A 20,709-nucleotide genomic window follows, 5' to 3' on the forward strand; every position below is an offset into this window, starting at 1 on the left:
ATGACCAAGGAAAGAAGGAACAATGGTCGTGCCAAAAAGGGCTGTGGCCACGAGCAGCCTATTCCCTGCACCAGCTGTGCCCGATGCATGCCCAAGGACAAGGCCGTTAAGAAGTTCGACATCTGGAACATAGTTGAGGGTGAAGCCATCAGGGACATTTCCAAAACGAGCGTTTTCCATGCCTGTCTGCTTCCCAAGCTGTATGTGAAACTATGTTACTGTGTGAGATGTGCCATTCACAGCAAGATAGGAATCGTTCTCCTTCTTGGGAAGCCTGGAAGGACCAAACACCTTCACCCGGATTTAGACCTGCGGGAGCTGCCCCACAACCTCCGCCAAAGCCCCTGTAAGGAGTTAGGTCCTTAGAGACTGAAGAAATACTTTTCTCTGAAAAGACAATAACCTGGAAATTAGACTTAAAAAAAAAAGCTAGAAAAATGGTACTGATGAACCTATTTGCAGGGCAGGAAAAGAGACGCAGACATAGAGAATGTACTTGTGGACACAGTGCGGGAAGGGGAGGGTGGAACCAATTGAGACAGTAGCATTGACATATATACACTATCATGTGTAAAACAGATAGCTAGTGGGAAGCTGCTGTATAGCATAGAGAGATCAGATCAGTGCTCTGTGATGACCTAGAGGGGTGGGATGGAATTGGGGTGGGAGGGAAGCTCAAGAGGGAGGGGATATATGTATACATATAGCTGATTCACTTTATTCTACAGCAGAAACTAACACATCACTGTAAAGCAATTATACTCCAATTAAAAAAAAAAAGAGCATCAGAGAAAGAATAAAAGAAAGTAAAATTAAAAGCTTTATTTTTCTTATTCTCAATTGATCAAACAGGTAACAGTTCATTCAAAATATTAACAGTAATGTATATTTGACTATGTATGCTTAGGTGTAGATTATATATATACATATAGATATATAGATATGTTTATGTATGCTTATATAGAAGTGAAATGAATGAAAGCAATGATGAAGGGATAGGAGAGAGGAATTAGGATTATTTTGTTATTATAAGGTACTCACATTACCTGTAAAGTGGTATAATGTTATTTGAAAGTAGAGTTGAATTAGTTATAATGTAAAATTTATGGCAACCACAATAAAGTTAAAAAGCAATTGGCAAACTATGTAGACTCAAATCTGAACCAAAGTTTTTAGCATGAGTATAGGATATGCTACAGAATCACACACAAAGATGAAAGTGATTTTATAAAAGTAGAAATAATAAAAATATTTCAATTCAAATTATAATTTAAAACCCTGCCATCCAGGCTAAATTTTTAATGCTTTGATAAAAGGGTTAATATTAAAAGAACCTAGGGACTTCCCTGGCAGTCCAGTGGTTGAGACTCCATGCTTCCACTGCAGGGGACCCTGGGTTTGATCCCTGGTGAGGGAACTAGATCCCACATGCATGCCACAACTAAGAGTCGCATGCCACAACTAAGGAGCCTGGCTGCCACAACTAAGACCAAAAAAATAAAATAAAATAAAAAAGTTAGAAAACAATAAGATAGCAATGTCTAAAGTAAAAAAAGAAAAAAAATCGCTAAAAAAGAAAATAAATAAAAGAACCTAAGAACTGTAACTCTCACACCTGATGAGTTCTTCTCTTTCCCTGGCATTATCAACCTAATCTTGCCAGAGCAGAATCTAAGCATGCTAGACTTCTTAAAGGAAGTGAAAAAGGCAATAACCAAGGTGAGCCCAACTGTGAATTCTATCTTCCTAAGCAGTAGATGATCACAGGGAAAGTTTTTCTTTTTCACTTTGGGTGACTCATTTGAATACAGTATTTTGGGTTTCTTTTCCTTTGTTTGTTTTAGAGTTTTCTGCATATCTAAAATCCTTTGTTTAATGAATGTGTGTATCTTCCATTTGAAAAATTTAATTTCTTGGGGCTTCCCTGGTGGCGCAGTGGTTGAGAATCCGCCTGCCGATGCAGGGGACACGGGTTCGTGCCCCGGTCAGGGAAGATCCCACGTGCCACAGAGCGGCTGGGCCCGTGAGCCATGGCTGCTGAGCCTGCGCGTCCGGAGCCTGTGCTCCGCAACGGGAGAGGCCACAACAGTGAGAGGCCCGCGTACCACAAAAAAAAAAAAAAAAAAAAAAAAGAAAAATTTAATTTCTTATGTGACTTCCCTAGTGGTCTAGTGGTTAAGACTCTGCGCTTCTACTGCACGGGGCACAGGTTTGATCCCTGGTCAGGGAACTAAGATCCTGTGTGCTGTGTGGCCAAAAAAGAAAAAAAAATTAAAAATTTAATTTCTTATTCTGATGGCAGAATAGAAATTTTAATGCAAGGCAGAGAGGTTTTTTTGTGTATGTGATATTATAGGTAAATTCTTTTCAAAAATGTGTTTCTGTGCTTCCCTGGTGGCGCAGTGGTTGAGAATCTGCCTGCCAATGCAGGGGACAAGGGTTCGAGCCCTGGTCTGGGAAGATCCCACATGCTGTGGAGCAACTAGGCCCGTGAGCCACAACTACTGAGCCTGCGAGATTGGAGCTTGTGCTCCGCAACAAGAGAGGCCGCGACAGTGAGAGGCCCGCGCACCGCGATGAGGAGTGGCCCCCTCTCGCCGCAACTAGAAGAAAGCCCACACACAGAAATGAAGACCCAACACAGCCAAAAATAAATAAGTAAATAAAAATTTAAAAAAAAATGTGTTTCTAACTGAGGAATACATTTGAAATGATATCAAGAATAGCCCCCCACACACAAAAAAAAGAAGAGCCCAGACTTCAGATTCTGTCAGTAGGTAATCCTGGATGCAAGTGTGAGTTCAGTCTTGCCAGCTCTGAGTGTAGGAAAGATATTTTATTTTTCTCAATCTCAGTTTCCTCGTGAGTAATGAAGTTATCAGTTGTTAAGGATGAAATGAGCTAGTGTGGTAAAGGGCATTTCACTCCCTACAACACAGAGCTCAGAATATTTTAGTTTTTTGAATAAAGGTCTTTATTGTATAAGGGATTTAACAATCGAAGTTACATTTATAGATGAGATAAACTTTGTAACTGTAACTCCTCACTATCACATGGAAAGTTTCTTACTTTTATAATCTGTGTGAGTTCAACATCATTATAATTTTCAATGTAAAATATTGAACTGACTTTTAAAAACTGAGTTTGAGGGAAAACCTACATGAAATGCCATAAGCACTTTCTTCCTTTTTTAAAAAAAATTTTTGCGTTATGCGGGCCTCTCACTGTTGTGGCCTCTCCCGTTGCTGAGCACAGACTCCGGACGTGCAGGCTCAGCGGCCATGGCTCACGGGCCCAGCTGCTACCCGGCATGTGGGATCTTCCCGGACCGGGGCACGAACCTGTGTCCCCTGCATCGGCAGGTGGACTCTCAACCACTGCGCCACCAGGGAAGCCGAGCACTTTCTTCTAATTGGACTCCAGCTTATTCTATTGGATTACCATTTTCCTAAAGAACACATTTAAGTCTGGCTTAACTCTTATTGTTTAAAATTATTTATTTATTTATTTATTTGGTTGTGGCAAGCAGGCTCCTTAGTTGCAGCTTGCCGGCTCCTTAGTTGCGGCATGCCTGTGGGATCTAGTTCCCTGACCAAGTATTGAACCCAGGCCTCCTGCATTGGGAGCAGAGTCTTAACCACTGTGCCACCAGGGAAGTCCCTTAACTCTTATTTTTATTTTTCAAAAATCCCACTCAGGGAACCTGAAGACTAATGCTATTAGGTTGAACAATATAAAAGTGTCAATACTCAATTCCTTTGACCTAGAGAAATATTTTATTTTCACAACTTTTTTTTTTATAACTGCAAAATGAATACAGGATCAAGAAAATAAAAATATAAAAAAGTAAACCACATATAATTTTACTTGCCAGAGATTAATATATTTAGCAATTTATATTTCCTTCTTGTCTTTTTTCAATTAATATATATTTTTATATGGTTGTGATCATTTTCTCCAATGAATATCATAGTTTTTCACTTAATATGGAAAAATAATCTTTATCAACAACTTCTTTAATGATTACATAAATCATATCTATGAATAAATCACAATTTATTTACCCACGCTGCTATTGTGTGTGTGTGTGTGTGTGTGTGTGTGTGTACGTGCACGTGCATGCATGAGAACTTGCTGACATAATACATCATTTATGTAAAGGATTCCAAAGTGTGCTTAACATATAACAACTAAGCACCTCTCTAACAGAAACTCTTGGTTAAATGTTAACTAGAAATAAATACATATGCATTTAAAACAGATAGCAACTGTTTATTTCAGTTATAGACTTACCTAGAATGGAGGCATGCACTAAGACAGTTTTATAATTGGCATTCAGTACATTAGCAACTATGTAAGAAACTCTGTACTTATCCCTTGATGTTCTAATCTGTAGATTCACCTAGTTTCTCTTTCAGCAACTTTCCTTTAAAAAAATAAGATTACTAATAAAAAACCAAAAATGTACTGAGTTTCACTTTTTCTTTGACTTTCTTTGCCCATATTCTGGAGTTTTCAAAATGGCAATTAGAAAAGAGAAACGAGTACAAATAAGAAATGACAATTCACTCTTGAGTGGCATGTGTGTGAAAGTTAACCCAGGCTTTCACCATGAAGAGGGAGGCAGAAAAAGCCTCGATTGCAAGAGGTGGCCTTTTGGACAGACTTGCGTCAGAAACAGAAAGAAATGCATTGGTTTTTGCGTGCAGCTGTCGAGGAAGCAGAACTTCCTGTGTTCGAAATACTGTGTCTGCAGTTAAATAAAAAGAAAAAAAAAAAGGAAGTATGTAGTGCTCTCTGCAGCTTTTCTCCAACTTTACCTAAATACTGCACATGAGCAAAAGAGACCATCAAACTGCAGATGTAGAGACAATGAACAAATGATTCAGGAAATATTTCTGGAATGTAATAATTTTAAAGGAAGTATAATTTGGTGCTACAGTTATTTACTTTCATTTTACTGTTCATCTAGATTTTTAATTCCTACACATTTCCCCTGGGAGATCTAAAATGTCTCATACATTTTTCTTCTGCTTTTTAAGGGATTTATCACTGGGCAATTCAGTGAGATAGTTTCCTTTAAATACTAGAGAGAAGGTAAGAACAGAGAAGGACATTTTATATTTCACTGCTAATAGAAGACAATTTTCTCATGAACTATTTATTTAGAATTGTTATCTCTAGCGTTCCTGCCCCTAAGGCTTTAAAAAATTTCTCTCAACTCTATTGGTATTACAAACCCAAAACATGCATAAAGATAACGTCACTTTTAATTTTATGTCAATTATCCACATCTGAAAGAAAGCTTCTCTAAATATCAAAAAATGGAGGATCCTTCAGAACAAGATACAATTAATTCCAAAGTCTACGATAAAAAATACTCTGACATTTTCTTTTATTATTGATTAATTGATTAATTTAAAAATTGAAGTATAATTAATTTACAATGTTGTGTTAGTTTCTGGTGTACAAAGTGATTCAGTTATACATAAATACATATATATTGTTTTTCATATTATTTTTTGTTATAGTTCATTACAAGGTATTGAATATAGTTCCCTGTACTATACCGTAGGGCCTTGTTGTTTATCTATTTTATACACAGAAGCTTGCATCTGCCAATCACAAACTCTTAATTTTTCCCTCCCCCCAGCCCCCTCTTTTCTTTTTGGTAACCGTAAGTTTGTTTTCTATGTCTGTGAGTCTGTTTCTGTTTTGTAAATAAGTTCATTTGAATCATATTTTAGATTCCATAAAGTGATATCATATGATATTTGTCTTTGTCTGACATATCATTTCATGTGATAATCTCTAGGTCCATCCATGTTGCTGCAAATGGCATTATATCATGCTTTTTTATGGCTGAGATGTGATATATATATCACATTTAGGTTGCTTCCATGTCTTGGCTATTGTAAATAGTGCTGCTATGAACATTGGGGTGCATGTATGTTTTTGAATTAGGGTTTCCTATGGATAGATGCCCTAGGAGTGGGATTGCTGGATCTTATGATAACTCTAGTTTTAGTTTTTTGAGGAACCTCCATACTGTTCTCCATACAGTGGAAAGGTGGAACCAATTTACATTCCCACCAACAGTGTGGGAGGGTTCCCTTTTCTACACACCCTCTCCAGCATTTATTATTTGTAGACCTTTTAATGATGGCCATTCTGACCAGTGTGATGTGACACCTCATTGTAGTTTTGATTTGCATTTCTCTGATAATTAGCAAGGTTGGGCATCTTTTCACATGCTTATTGGCCATCTGTATGTCTTCTTTGGAGAAATGTCTATTTAGGTCTTCTGCCCATATTTTGCTTGAGTTGTTTGGGTTTTTTGTAATTGAATTATATGAACTGTTTGTATATTTTGGAAATTAAACCCTTGTCAGTCTCATCTTTTGAGAATACTTTCTCCCAGTCCATAGTTTGTCTTTTTATTTTGTTTATGGTTTCATTTCCTGTGCAAAAGCTTTTAAGTTTGATTAGGTCCCATTTGTTTATTTTTGCTATTATTTCTTTTGCCTTGGGAGACTGACCTAAGATAACATTGATACGATTTATGTCAGAGAATGTTTTGCCTATATGCTCTTCTAGGAACTTTATGGTGTCATGTCTTTTTTTTTTTTTTTTTTTTTTTAGTATTTAAAAAAATTATTTATTTATTCTTTTGGCTGTGTTGGGTCTTTGTTGCTGCACGCGGGCTTTCTCTAGTTGCAGCAAGAGGGGGCTACTCTGTTGCAGTGTGTGGGCTTCTCATTATGGTGGCTTCTCTTGTTGCTGAGCACAGGCTCTAGGCATGTAGGCTTCAATAGTTGTGGCTTGCAGGCTCTAGAGCACAGGCTCAGTAGTTGTGGTGCATGGGCTTAGTTGCTCTGTGGCATATGGGATCTTTCCGGACCACGAATTGAACCTGTGTCCCCTGCATTGGCAGGCAGATTCTTATCCATTATGCCACCAGGAAAGTCCTATGGTGTCATGTCTTATATTTAAGTCTTTAAGCCATTTTGAGTTTATGTTTGGGTATGGTGTGAGGGAGTGTTCTAACTTCATTGATTTATATGTGGCTGTCCAACTTTCCCAACACCATGTGCTAAAGAGACTGTCTTTTCTCCAATGTATATTCTTGCCTCCTTTGTTGAATATTAATTGACCATAGGTGTGTGGATTTATTTCTGGGCTCTATATTCTGTTCCATTCATCCATGTGTCTGTTTTTGTGCCAATACAATGCTGTTTTGATTACTGTATCTTTGTAGTAGTGTCTGATGACTGGGAGGGTTATGCCTCCAGCTTTGCTCTTTTTCCTCAGGATTGCTTTGGCAGTTCTGGGTTTTTTGTGGTTCCATATAGATTTTAGGATTATTTGTTCTAGTTCTGTGAAAAACGTCATGGGTAATTTGATAGGGAAGGCATTAAATCTGTAGACTGCTTTGGGTAGTATAGCCATTTTAACGATGTTAATTCTTCCAATCTAAGAGCATGGGATATATCTTTCCATTTCTTTGAATCACCTTCAATTTCCCTTACCAATGTTTTATAGTTTTCAGCATATAAGTCTTTCACCTCCTCTGTCAGGTTTATTCCTAAGTATTTTTTTTTGATGTTCTTTTAAAAGGGATTTAAAAAAAATTTCCCTTTCTGATATTTCATTGTTAGTGTAAAGAAATTTAACAGATTTCTGTACGTTAACATTGTATCCTGCTACCTTGCTGAGTTCCTTTATCAGTTCTAGTAGTTTTTGTGTGGAGTCTTTAGGGTTTTCTATATATAGTATCATGTCATCTGCATACAATGACAATTTTACCTCTTCCCTTCCAATTTGGATACCTTTTATTTCTTTTACTTGTCTAATTGCTGTGTCGAGGACTTCCAATACTGTGTTGAATAGATCTGACATTTTATTAAATATGAATCTGTGTGGGAAGGGACATAACTACCAAATAACAACTATCATGAAGCTGAAGGAAGGGAATAAAAAAGAATATATTAAATACTATACACTGCAGTACTGGATTTTAAAGAAACTCAGAATAGTTCCCAAAGGTTCTCATTTGTTGGATGGCAATGAGAGAAAAAAATTTATGTAAAATGTAGCATTGAAAAGGGCCTTCTGTTCACAGTTCCATGTGATCAGATTTGTTCATCTGCCATCACTGAGAGTGTAGACCTTAGTAATAATGGGCAATGCAGGTGTCTCTTATTTTAATGTAAACTCACTATAAGAAATTCTGAATAAGATGACGGTGTAGAATGTGACTAAATTTTGTCCTCCCTAAAAAAGTGACAATGTTGAAAAGTTATCTCTGATAAGAGGTTGGAGGATGATTATAAAAATGCAGATGTTCATTTCCTCGTATTTTCTATGTTTAGATAAAGAAGAAGGAGAGAGGCCTCTACCTGGAGTTAACAGGTCTGGTGGTGTCTGTTCAGAGGCTAGGAATCATTTAACACTCTGCCAAAAACAATCAGAAGGGGGAAAATGAAAGTAAGGAAACCAGGGGTAAAGAGAATAAGGGTGCATGAAGAGAAAGAACATCTGATAAACAAATTTTCACAAGAGTCCTTAGAACAGCAGAGACGAAAGGACCTCTGGGAACAGGTGTGAGGGTAGCACTTTGGAGATGGTAGAACTTTGGTGCCAATGGGAACCTGAAAAGGCAGTGAGTAAACCTTCCTTATTTACAAAGGAGAAAACCGATGCCTGGAGAGGTTGCTGTGACCACTACCCACATATATTCACATTCATTTTTATTAGCTTCAATTGCCCAATAGTTATATTTTTTTGGCTTTTTATATAAATTTTTGGATGTGAACTATGGATAGATTGCAGGCACAAAATCTCCCTCTACACTGACTAAAGAAATCAACGGAAAATAAGATTCTAAACAACTTAATTTTATTAGTTTTCTGAAAACATATATTATTTCAAGTAAGGGACATATAGTGTTGTGGGAATAACCAGTCTCTTAGTATTATTAGTAATTTTTTCCTAATTATGAAAAAAAGATTTTTTAAAAAGAAGATATCTGTAACCCAGAGAAATGTTCACTGTTAACACTTCCTTCCACAGTATTTCCTTTTAATATTTCACAAAATTGAAATCATATGCATCTGTGATTTTATATTCCTTTTCAGTTAACGGTTTCTAATGCTGGATTTTTATCTTATTTAGACTTTATTTTATTGGTATTACAAAAAACATTGTGATGAATCTCATTCATTAATTCATCAAATAGTTTTGAGTGCCAAATATTTTTGAGTTACAAATATTTGGAAAAAGTGTCTAAGCCTAAGTGGTTACAAACCTCACTACCAACTTCCTGCCTCCTCTTCCCCGGCAGTTTCATTCTAGCCCCAACCCTGGGTGGTGAAGTTCAGGTCTCCTATGCCAGATCTGTTTCTAAAAATGTTAAAAAAGGAGAAAAAGTGATTTGGAGAATTGTGTTATCTCTGAACAAAGCCATGCTTGCAATCCATTCATCTTGCTGTAGATTAATATTTATTTGGAGTGTCAGCCACTTGATATTGACTTTCTGTCTATATAAATTCTTGCTGTGCCAATCCTAATGCCCTCCAAGGTACACAGATGCCTCAGGCTAACTAGGGACCTCGTGCCTGAAAATGCAAAGGAGAAAAGCTTATTAATATGCTTCAAAAATATCACCCCAGGCATATATACCTGCCTGTTTCACTCACACACACACACACACACTCATGCGTTCATGGCCAGAGAGAACATAACTTGGCTCCTCTCAGGGCTTGGGAGACCTTCATTTACAATATCCTTTATCCCACAGCCCTGAGCTATTAACCTAAGTATAACATGAATTAATTAACATGTAATTTTGATGAACGTGCATTAAGAAGGACTACAGTACTTGTGTGACAGAGCCTCTGGTATTGTTATTTAAAAGCAAAACGCTAGTATCTTGATAGTACCCTCTCAAGTGCAATGAGACCACCAATTTTGTCCGTGCCACTTTTGCATTTACCATATTCATTGGGTGTCTGGGTATGCTATGGAGAGCAAATCAGCTCGTTAGTCTATAAACTCTAAGGTAAATATATCATTTCAATAATCTTGTCTTATGGAGAAAAATGGAGAGCGCCAACTTAGACTGGGGGCTCACTTTTTGGAAAAAGTGACAATTGAATAGACACCTGAAGAATGAGTAGGATTATCCCCAGGGAGACAGGGGAAGGATGTTCCAGAAGGAGGGGACAAACTTTGTACTGTTCTGATATGGGACAAAGGTTAGTGAGGCAGGAATGAAATGTAGAATGAGGTTAAAATTAGGAAGTAGGTAGGGGCCAGGCAAAGCTGGGCCTTGTGAGCCAAAGAACAGGGATTGATTTATTCAAGATGCTGCAGAAAATCATTGACTTTTTTAAGCTGGGAAGAACAATTTGTGCATACATTCTTGCTTGTCTTTCAGAAGATATATTTAGGATAGATTTCTAAATGTGGGCGTCTGGGCTTAAAGATATAAATATTTTTAAGGCTCTGGTATTTCAACCAGTATTCATACCAATTCAATTTCCTATCAATAGTGTATGAAAGAGTGACCATCTCGCTAACCCTCAATAGCATTATCATTGAAGAAGAATTCTGCCATTGAAGAAAAGCAGTGTTGTGTTATTATGTCATTATATTACTAGGGAATTTGAACATTTGTCAATATTTATTAATAATTTATATTTCTTTTTTCCTAAATTATCCATGGTCTTGTTTCTATTTTTGGTGGTGTGTGTGGTATTTATCTTACTGATGTGACATTGCTTTTTATATTTAAAGACTATTACCCTAGTTCTTATTTCTTGCATATATATATATTCTCCCAGTTTGTTTGCCTTTTAATTTTACTTGTACAGTCTTCCTCACCTTATAAGAGTAATTTGTTATAAAAAAAATATTATTGTAAGTTGAAAATGCAACTATTATTATTTTAAATTAGAAAAGGTGATATATATATGCCAAAGTCCCCATAAATGAAAAACACCAAATCTCATTGAAATAGACCTATTTTACTTCACTAGTTTACAGTACTTGTGATAACACAACATAACAATTTCTATTCACTAATTTCTGTATAATGTGCTGTTCACCTGCATTCCTGAAGGTTTTTCATAGTTATTCTGTACATCACACTTAAGACCGTTCTCAAACAAAGCATACATACAGTATTCAATGTTTATGTAATTCAACCTTTAATGCAAAATAGAAACATAAAACCAAACTTTAAAGAAATAAAAGCAACACTTTCAGGAGCACATGCATGAGCTTGTTATTGCTATGTACTAGCAAACCAGGAACACTCTGAGATGGGAGTTTAGCAGGATACCCCCAACTCTATGTAACGGTGAAGTCACCCTCTCTAAACTGGTCCTCAAAAATCTGAATTGGTCTTCATTATGTGAAGGAAGTGGGGAAAAGGGTATTAGAAGAAACTCCTTATAAAGTATAAAAGTTGTAACCCTAATGGGTGTATTTTAAAATAGGTCTATATTTGTTTTTGACATATAGGATACATAAATTTTTATATAGTCAAATTTATCACTCTTTTCTGATAAAAATCATTGCTTTAGAGCTTAGTATATTTTTCTCCACACTAATATTACAAACATTCACCTATATTTTCTTCTACCTTTAGAATAATGATTTTCAGTTTATACATATGTATTATTTAAGTCATTTGGATTATTTTAAAGTGTGGAGTGTAAGGTAAGGATATGATTTGATTTATTTTTTTAGAGACAAAAATTCCACACCAACCTGTTGAATAATCCATGCCTTCTCTATTTACATAATATTTCTTAAAGCAGAATCTGGAAAAGGTGATGTGCTGATCAAGTCAGACATTACTTAACTGTCTAGCGTTAGTTGGGGTTGGGGAAGAATTAGGAGTGCTGCGTGGGGTCTTTCTTTGGGTGGTGCTAAATCTCTGAAACATGGCCAAGTTGATGTAAACCATTCCTCACAGCCCACTACTCTTCCTTTTCCCTCTTTTCCTTGACACCTCAGTTCCTTGCCTTCTCTTTGCAGTTTGGCAGATAAATTCATAGTATAACCTAAGTTGTATGGAAATAACTATTTGGGTCTTCTGGGCCTCCCTCCAACTCCCAACCCCAAACCTCTGGCCCCCAGACCATCTCCCCTGCCTATTAGTTATTAAGCCGGGGGGAAAATAAGGTAAATAAAACTGTTCTGAAGGGAGTATAGGGCCAAGGGTTAAATTCTAGGCAAAACCAAGGTAAAATGAGAGAGAATATCTGGGTACAGAAATAAAAATGATGGCTAAAAACTTTGATTGTAGAAAAATGTGCAGTTAGAGTCAGTGACTTCTTTCCTAAAATGTAAGTTTCCTTTTATACATATATGATGTCTTCCTTGACTGGCCTCTGTGAAATATATAGAATCATGCAGTACTCTATTTTACGGATGACTTAAAAAAAAAAGATGATTTACTTAAAGCTATTCATTGTTAGAAGTCCTGGTCCCGCATTCAAACCAGGTATATGGCTTGATTTTTTTCTGAAGTCTTTTAATCCCTCTGCTCGATTTTAATGGCTTATATTTATCCATACAATTAAAATGAGTTTAAATTATTTTGTGATGTCTCTTGAGATAACCAAAATCTCTCTGGGATGTATTAGAACCAGGGCTATGAAATACTGTTTCTTCCATTGGTGTACATCATAGAACTCCTATTCAAGTACCACCCATTTCTAAATTCTAACTTAGAGACCAGCTGTGAAAGATTGTTGAATTGGATTAGAATCCCCAAATTTCTTGGACAAGTGTCTTCCGGTGATTTTCAGGTATATATGTCCAAAGAGAATCAGAGTAGGAAGTTTTGGCTGATAGGTCTTCCTTCCAAACTCCTATGGACAAAGGTCATTAGAGAAAACATGTGAAATCTATTAAGTATGCTTATCTCTGAGACTTTCTTAATCCACATATGGGGATCTTCTCTTCTTAGATCTAGAATTATAAACTAAGAAAGATAACCTTCTCCTTACACAAATTGGTAGTGTTTTTGCCAAAACGGTAATGGGTGGTCCCGTTCTTTCTGAAGTCCTGTTTGTGCACGTATGGAATGAGGAATTCAGCATATTCCCGCAATTTGTTTCGTTGACAGAATTTAAAAGGTATTAACACCATTTTACCGATCTTGCCAATTAAAAAATTAATGCTCCTCCAAGACTTTGCCATTCCGACGGTGACTCTAGGCAGGTACGAGGCACACGAAAGCAGGCGTCGGCCGGGCAGTGCCCGCAGCCGCGGGTCCGAGCTGACGATGCTGCGGGCGCCGGATCTTTGTGCGCTCCGCTCCCGGCTCCCGCGTGCCCGCACGTACGTAGCTTTCACGTGTGTGTTGATATGAAGTGCATGTGTGGATATGTAAGAATATGCTCAAATTTGGGGAGAGGCGCGGAGCACAGGACGGCGGGAAGGTGGGTGTGGGCGTGCACGGCGGGCCGGGCCGGGAGGGAGCCCGCGCCGAGCCCGAGCCCGCAGCGCGGCCGGCCGGCGGGCCACACAATAAAGCCCGGGGGCGGCGGGCGGGCGGCGGTGAGGAGGCCGGGCCGGCAAGCGGTCGCCCCGCTCAGCCCGCCATGTGAGCAGCGCCGCGGCCTCGCAGGACGCAAACTTTCCCGGCGGCGGCGGCGCCTCAACTCCGCGCCCGGCCACGGCCCGCCGCTCGGCGAGGAGACACCGTAAGTGCGGCGGCGGGGCCTCAGCGCTTCCCTCGCCGGGTGCTCGCGAGTTTCTGTGGTGGAGGCTTGTAAACATGGCGCCCCTGAGGCGCGGAGCCGGAGCGGGGAGGCCGGGTCCGCGGAGCCAGGGAGGAGGCCGGGCCCGTGGAGCCGGAGGTGGGGAGGTCGGAGAGCCGGGGCGGGCGGCAGGGAGGCTGGGTCCGCGTAACCGGAGGCGGGGAGGCCGGGGAGCCGGGGAGGCCGGGGAGCCGGGGCGGGCGGCAGGGAGGCCGGGCCCGCGGTGGCTAGAAGGCCGGGAGACCGCAGCCCCCCCGCTCCCTGCCGGCCCTGGCCCGGAGGAGGCGGCGGCGGGAAGGAGGCGGCGCGGGCGGCGGGCCGGGCGCGGAGGGGGAGGGCTGGGCGCGGCGGCAGCGGCGGCGAGGACCGGAGCATAATGGTGGGAGACGCTCGGCCTCGGTGGCGGGGCGGGGGCGGGGGCGCGGGCGGGGTGTCCGAGGCGGGGTGTTTGTGGAGCTCGGGCCCGGCTGCAGCTTCTCGGGCCGCGGGCGTGACCGCTGCTCGCCCCCCGCAAACAGCGCCGAGTGGACGGCGGAGCTTTGTTTGCGTCGGGCAGGGGCCTGCTGGTCTGCGGGGGTTCGGCTGCGCCCCCCGCCTTTGGCCGGCCGGGGAAGGGCGGCCCTGCAGGAGGAGGAGGCCCCGCAGGAGCAGGACGGCGCGGGGCCTGCACGGGCCGCGAAGCCGGGGAGTCGCGTGAGCGCCGCCCGCCGGGCCGGTCCTCCCCGCGCGCCCAGGCCTCGGGGCTAGCGGTTCGGCTCGGGGTCCGCCGGGACGCGGCCCTGTGAGTTTGGGGGCGGGTGGGGGGCGGGTGTCTGCCTTGACGGCTAGTTGTTGGGAGCGAAGGCCGCGGCTGGGCAGGGTGGTCCCCAAGGGCCCAGGCGAGGCCTGGTCCCCGGGGCTGGGAACGGGCGGCAGCGAGGCCTCTGCCTCCTCCGCAGATCCTCCCGGGCCCCCAGGACCGCCTGAGTGTCCGCCACCCACCCCGCCGGGCGTCCGGAGGGGAGCTAAGCTGGGGCTTAGCAGCCGGCCTGGGACCCCCAACTTCCGCGTGGACTGTCCCCTTAACGCCTTTCTGGCCCAGCGCTGGAGGCGCTCACGGTGTGTCCGTGGTGCCCGGTGTTACGTACGGTGGGGGTGTGATACCCAGTGTGTCCATGGTGGTCGATGTTACATACCGTGTGGTCACGGTGCCCGGTGTGTCCGTGGTGCCTGGTGTTATATGCTGTGTGTCGGTGTTGCCCAGTGTGCACCTGGTATGTGGTGGGGCATGATTCCTAGTGTGTCCATGCTGCCTGGTGTGTCCGTGGTCCCGAATGTGTGCCTGGTGTTATATACCGTGGGAGCATGCATGATACCCGTTGTGTTTCTGGTGCTCGGTGTGCACCTGGTGGTACTTGGTGTTATATGCGGTGGGGATATCATACCTGGTATGGGCATGGTTCCCGGTGTCACATATAGTGTGTGCATGGTACCTAGTTGTCTGTGGTGCCTGGTGTTATATACGGGTCCACATGGTTCCCGGTGTGGGCATGTCATACCCGGTGTTACATACTGTGTGTTCATGGTGCTTCGTGTGTGCTTGTGGGGTGTGTACATAGTACCCGGGGTCCTGTGAACTCAAAGCAGGTACCCTGTTGAGGGATGGGTGCCTGAAGGTTGGAGGGGCCCGCTTGGGTCAGATTTTTAGAGGCCCACAGGGCTTACTGAGGTTTACGTCCTGGGTCATCCGGTCTGCCTGACCCAGGTGTTCTGCATCCTACAGTAAGCGGTGTCCTGTGGAAACAGGAGACTGCTTAAAAATAATTTAGTCTGTTTAAAGGCAGAAAAACGTCTTTCTTTTAAACTGAGAAATGTAGTAGTTGTAGCTTAGTAATTATGGGATGCATAACCTTTTCAGGTTTTTGGGTCATTGATTCTAATTAATGGTTTGAAGTTAGCAGAGAGATAGTCTTGGTTGTACTTTAAAAGTTTGAGTGCTTTCTGGTAAGCAGGGTCACCTTTGTGACTTTACTGAATTCTAACTTGTACAGGCAAGAGATAAAATATGAATTTTGTACAGGCATGTTATTTTCTTTGTCTTTAGCGTTGATTAGTCATTATTTTGGTGGACTCTTATAAGATGGCCAAGTTAGAGAATCAGAGGTCAGAAAATGTGGGCTGGGATTATGACATAATCAATAAAATATTTTTCTTGCTTAACTCCATGCATGATTAATAGAGGATCTCTATTGTGGTACTTTCCCCCCTTAGATGTTGTTCATATGTTTCCCCTTAGATGTTGTTCATATGAAAACGGAATCTCACTTTTACATTTTGTAATTGGGCAGTTTATTTTTTCAGACCTGTTGCAAGGTGGTTAAATAGACATATATGTAAGTACCCCCAGCTTTACAAAGAAAAATCGATTAAAATGTTAAAATTATCTCCTTAATTCATATGTAATATTCTTAGGATATCATTACGTTGATACTTTGAGTGTATGTCATCTTGCATGTTTCCGTGAATTGACCTGTGTTTATTTGAACTCTCACCTTTTTGTAACAGTATCCACTTTTCCTTTAAGGGTTGTTCAGGTGGTGTATAACAGAGACATTCATACCCTTTGGTATACCTAAATTGAGACACTGATTGAAGCTAATTAAGAATTTTAACATTTGTAATAAAGTATCAAATACTGTCCTACTGTTGCTTAAAGCCCTAAACCTCTGGTATCAGATTTTGTTTACCTACCCCTACCATCCTTCAATTGAATTCTCCATAGAAAAAATTTAAGCCAAGAGGCTGTATCTGGAAAAAAGGAGAAAATGTTAAGAAGAGTCTGACTTAAAAAGAAAAAAAAAAAAGTTTCACTGTTTGAAAACCTTAACTTGGACTTAACGTTGAATTTTTTTTACAGGTTGATTAGATTTTTGTAATTTGATTGGAGGTAGTATAGCAACGTGAGTTTGAGGCCAGGTGACTTGGGTCTGAATCTCACCTCTGTCATTACTAGCAGAGTGATCTTGGGCAAATTATTTAAACTTGCCATGCCTGGTCTCAGTTTCCCCATCTGAAAAACAAGTTTAATTGCTATCTGTATCTCTTACATGAAGACTTTCAGTTACTTTGTTTCAGTGGCATTGTCAAAATGTCAAAACAATTTAAATCTGCTTCCGTACAGTGATTCTGTGAAGATCAGTAGTGATCTGAAGGTTCTCCATATCATCAGTGGTCTGTCTTCCTTTGGTCTTGATTTTTGAAATGTTTTTCTATCCACAAGTTTATAACATAAATGAGTACCTTGATGAAAATAGGCATCATATATTGTATGTTTACCAAGTGTCAGCCATTGTGCAAAGTTCTTTACGTACACTATCCCACTTTTAAAAATCATACACGATCATCTTAAAAGCATAGCAGTCTTCCTTTTAATTGTGTAAGGTCCCACCTCCTTGTAGCACACCCACACACCCCTCAACACACATACATACTCTCTGTTATAAGAAGTGAATGAACTATCAGTAGTAGTTTTTTGAGAGAATATGATCCATATAACATACAGGCTTGAGAATCTGTGATAAGAGGTGAAATGATAGAAATGAACAATGGAAGGGAGATACAAATTGAAATCTAAATACCCAGCAGTATGATGTAATATCTCACATGTAGTATCTTAAACATGTGTGCTGCCTTAAGGAAAGATCTTTTTTTGTGTGTGTGTGCCCATTACTGATTTTCCACTTAGAAAATTCTTGGAAAGCTATTTATGGGCATACCTCAGAGATACCATGGGTTCTGCTCCAGACCACCGCAGTAAAGGAGATATCACAATAAAGCAAGTCATGTGAGTTTTTTGGTTTCCCAATGCATATAAAAGTTATATATACACTATACTGTAGTCTTTTAAGTGTGCAGTAGCATTATGTCCAAAAACCAGTGTACATACCTTAATTAAAAAATACTTTATTGCTAAAAAATGCTAACCAACATCTGAGTCTTTAGTGAGCTTTAGTAATCACATCAAAGATCACTGATTACAGATCACCATAACAAATACAGTAATAATGAAAAAACTTAAAATGTTGCAGTAATTACCAAAATGTGACACAGAAACACGAAGCGAGCAAATGCTGTTGGAAAAATGGCACCAGTAGACTTGCTCAATGCAGGGTTGCCACAAACCTTCAGTTTGTGCACTTCACCTGTAGGGTGAAGTGCAATAAAATGAGGTATGCCTGTAGTTTGTATTGTGAAAATGCTTTACAATATTTGATATCAAATTACTTACAAATGCAAATAGATAGTATGCAAAATTTAAAAAATATTTATTTGGAAATTAAGAAAATATTTGTAGAGACCATTATGTATTTAGTAGGGAAATTTAGCAAATTGTTAGGCTTAGGTATTCAACTCAATTTTACAAGTCTAATTTCTGTTCAACTAGTAAATATTTAGACATCTTTCATTGTACTTTGGGGGTTTGTTTTCTATTCATCAATACATAATGGCTAATCATTGGCCTAATTTCATGTGAAATTAAAGAAATAGACAGATTAATAGAAATGACAAAGGTAATGGAATACTGTCATATCAGCATTTTTAAGGGATCATATGGACTCATCTATTCTTCAGAGATGAGAGGAATATATTGAGTAGATTACCTTGTACTCTTATATAGTAGTTAGAAAAATGTGTGTTGCTGAAAACTTATATATAGTGTTTTAATTTTGTAAACTGAGTAAATATTTAAGTATAGTAAACTAGTTTTGTTTTAAAGAAATGCTTTTATAGTTAGTCCATAATGTTTCATAAGAGCACATTAAAATATATTGTATTTTCTTGTAATAGACTATGTTTTAATATCTTGAGTTCATTCATTGTTTATTGAAACTGCTGTGTGCTAGACACTTGCTAGATAACACAGTTACTGAAGCAAGTGCAATAAAGTGTAACAAGAAATTAAGTACAGGTGCTATGGAGCAATGTTTGTGAGTTAAGGTACATTGTATTTGAGCTGAGATTACTTTTAAAGTTTTAACACTGATTTCAAATTCATTCTAATTTGTAACTTCGCGACATTATTAACTACTTGAGGATTTAAAAAAATTATTAATTTTTGTCTGCGTTGAGTCTTTGTTGCTGCTGGTGGGCTTTCTTTAGTTGCAGCGAGCGGGGACTACTCTTCGTTGCAGTGTGCGGGCTTCTCATTGTGGTGGCTTCTCTTCACAGAGCACGGGCACTAGAGCGCACAGGCTTCAGTAGTTGTGGCACGTGGGCTCAGTGGTTGTGGCTCATGGGCTCTAGAGCTCAGGCTCAGTAGTTGTGGCTCACGGGCTTAGTTGCTCTGCGGCATGTGGGATCTTCCCGGACCTGGGCTCGAACCTGTGTCCCCTGCATTGGGCGGATTCTCAACCACTGTACCACCAGGGAAGCCCCCACTTGAGGATTTTTAAAAACAACTTTGTTATGATTAGTAATTTTTTTTTGTTCTCCTGATACTAAGCATTTAAATGAAAGATAGTCCCACTTAAAATCTTTAATATTTTTTCCTAATTTGACCTGTTTGTGTGCTAAGTAAACTTAAAATAGAAGTTAAAGAAGGAAGACTTCTTTCCTATCCAAGCATTTATCATGTAAACAAAAGAAATATATACAAATAGTTAGAAATGGATTTGTTTTGAGAGCTTGTTACTTAATAACCAACTCTTACAATTGGGATTTTTTTTAAAAAAAATTTATTTATTTATTTATTTTTGGCTGTGTTGGGTCTTCGTTTCTGTGCGAGGGCTTTCTCTAGTTGGGGCAAGCAGGGGCCACTCTTCATCGCGGTGCGTGAGCCTCTCACTATCACAGCCTCTCGTTGCGGAGCACAGGCTCCAGACGTGCAGGCTCAGTAGTTGTGGCGCACGGGCCTAGCTGCTCCGCGGCATGTGGGATCTTCCCAGACCAGGGCTCGAACCCGTGTCCCCTGCATTGGCAGGCAGATTCTCAACCACTGCGCCACCAGGGAAGCCCCACAATTGGGATTTAAAATGCTATATTTTTAAAATGAGGAAGATACTGTGGTGTATTGCAAGATAATCTGTCATAAGTATATTGTACTTCAATTATGTGCACACATTATGTCCCTTTAGAAGTCTTCTTTGTAAGCAGTTTTTAGAAAGCTGTTTTTCATTGTAAAGGTATTGCTCGTGGCAGCACCATTGTTTGTAAAGGAAGGTGTCATTGAGCACCTACTATCCTAGGCATTTTACATACTCCATTTAGTTCTCACAGCAGCATAATGAGGGAATTATTTATTAGAGTATGATTATATGATAAATTACAATATTAAACAGCACAGTTATAAGTATTATATAACTTAAAATAGAGAAGAGACTTGGAAGAGTTAAGTTACTAGTGCCTGGGGTCACACAGAACACATGATCAAAGGGGTATTTGAATTCACGTCTATGACTAGCAAACCTATACTCCATTAAAAAAAAAAAAATTATTTTTTTAATCCCTCCCTCCCTCCCTCCCTCCCTCCCTCCCTCCCTTCCTCCCTCCCTCCCTCCCTCCCTCCCTCCCTCCCTCCCTCCCTTCCTTCCTCCCTTCCTTGGGTCTTCGTTGCTGCGCTGGGCTTTCTCTCATTGCGGCGAGTGGGAGCTACTCTTTGTTGTAGTGCGCGGGCTTCTCATTGCGGTGGCTTCTCTTTGTTGCAGAGCACGGGCTCTACGCGTAAGGACTTCAGTAGTTGTGGCACGCGGGCTCATTAGTTGTGGCTTGCAGGCTCTAGAGCGCAGGCTCAGTAGTTGTGGCACACGGGCTTAGTTGCTCCACGGCGTGTGGGATCTCCCGGGACCAGGGTTCGAACCCGTGTCCCCTGCATTGGCAGGCGGATTCTTAAGCACGGCGCCACTAGGAAAGTACCCTTATACTGCATGTGGCTGCTCTGTCTCCCTAAAACTCA

At 40.6% G+C, this 20,709-nt stretch overlaps 1 protein-coding gene and 1 pseudogene across 48 annotated transcripts in view; both read left to right on the top strand.

Annotated features, from left to right (window-relative positions):
• Window positions 1–350, top strand: LOC131752468 (small ribosomal subunit protein eS26 pseudogene; annotated as a pseudogene).
• A 12,778-nt stretch (window positions 351–13,128) lies between these two features.
• The window catches only part of ZMYND11 (zinc finger MYND-type containing 11), a 128,086-nt gene continuing 120,505 nt past the window's right edge, over window positions 13,129–20,709 (top strand). For 3 of the 48 annotated variants that reach the window (XM_067030125.1, XM_059056845.2, XM_067030160.1), the window contains exon 1: window positions 13,347–13,457. The gene's annotated coding sequence lies outside the window, so the exon portion shown is untranslated. Of the gene's footprint in view, window positions 13,458–13,496; window positions 13,878–14,278; window positions 14,560–20,709 lie in introns of those variants that run through there. The other 45 variants (XM_067030141.1, XM_067030129.1, XM_067030138.1 and 42 more) reach the window with 36 other exon arrangements.

Source organism: Kogia breviceps, chromosome 3, assembly GCF_026419965.1.
Source record: "Kogia breviceps isolate mKogBre1 chromosome 3, mKogBre1 haplotype 1, whole genome shotgun sequence".
Classification (NCBI taxonomy): Eukaryota; Metazoa; Chordata; class Mammalia; order Artiodactyla; family Physeteridae; genus Kogia; species Kogia breviceps.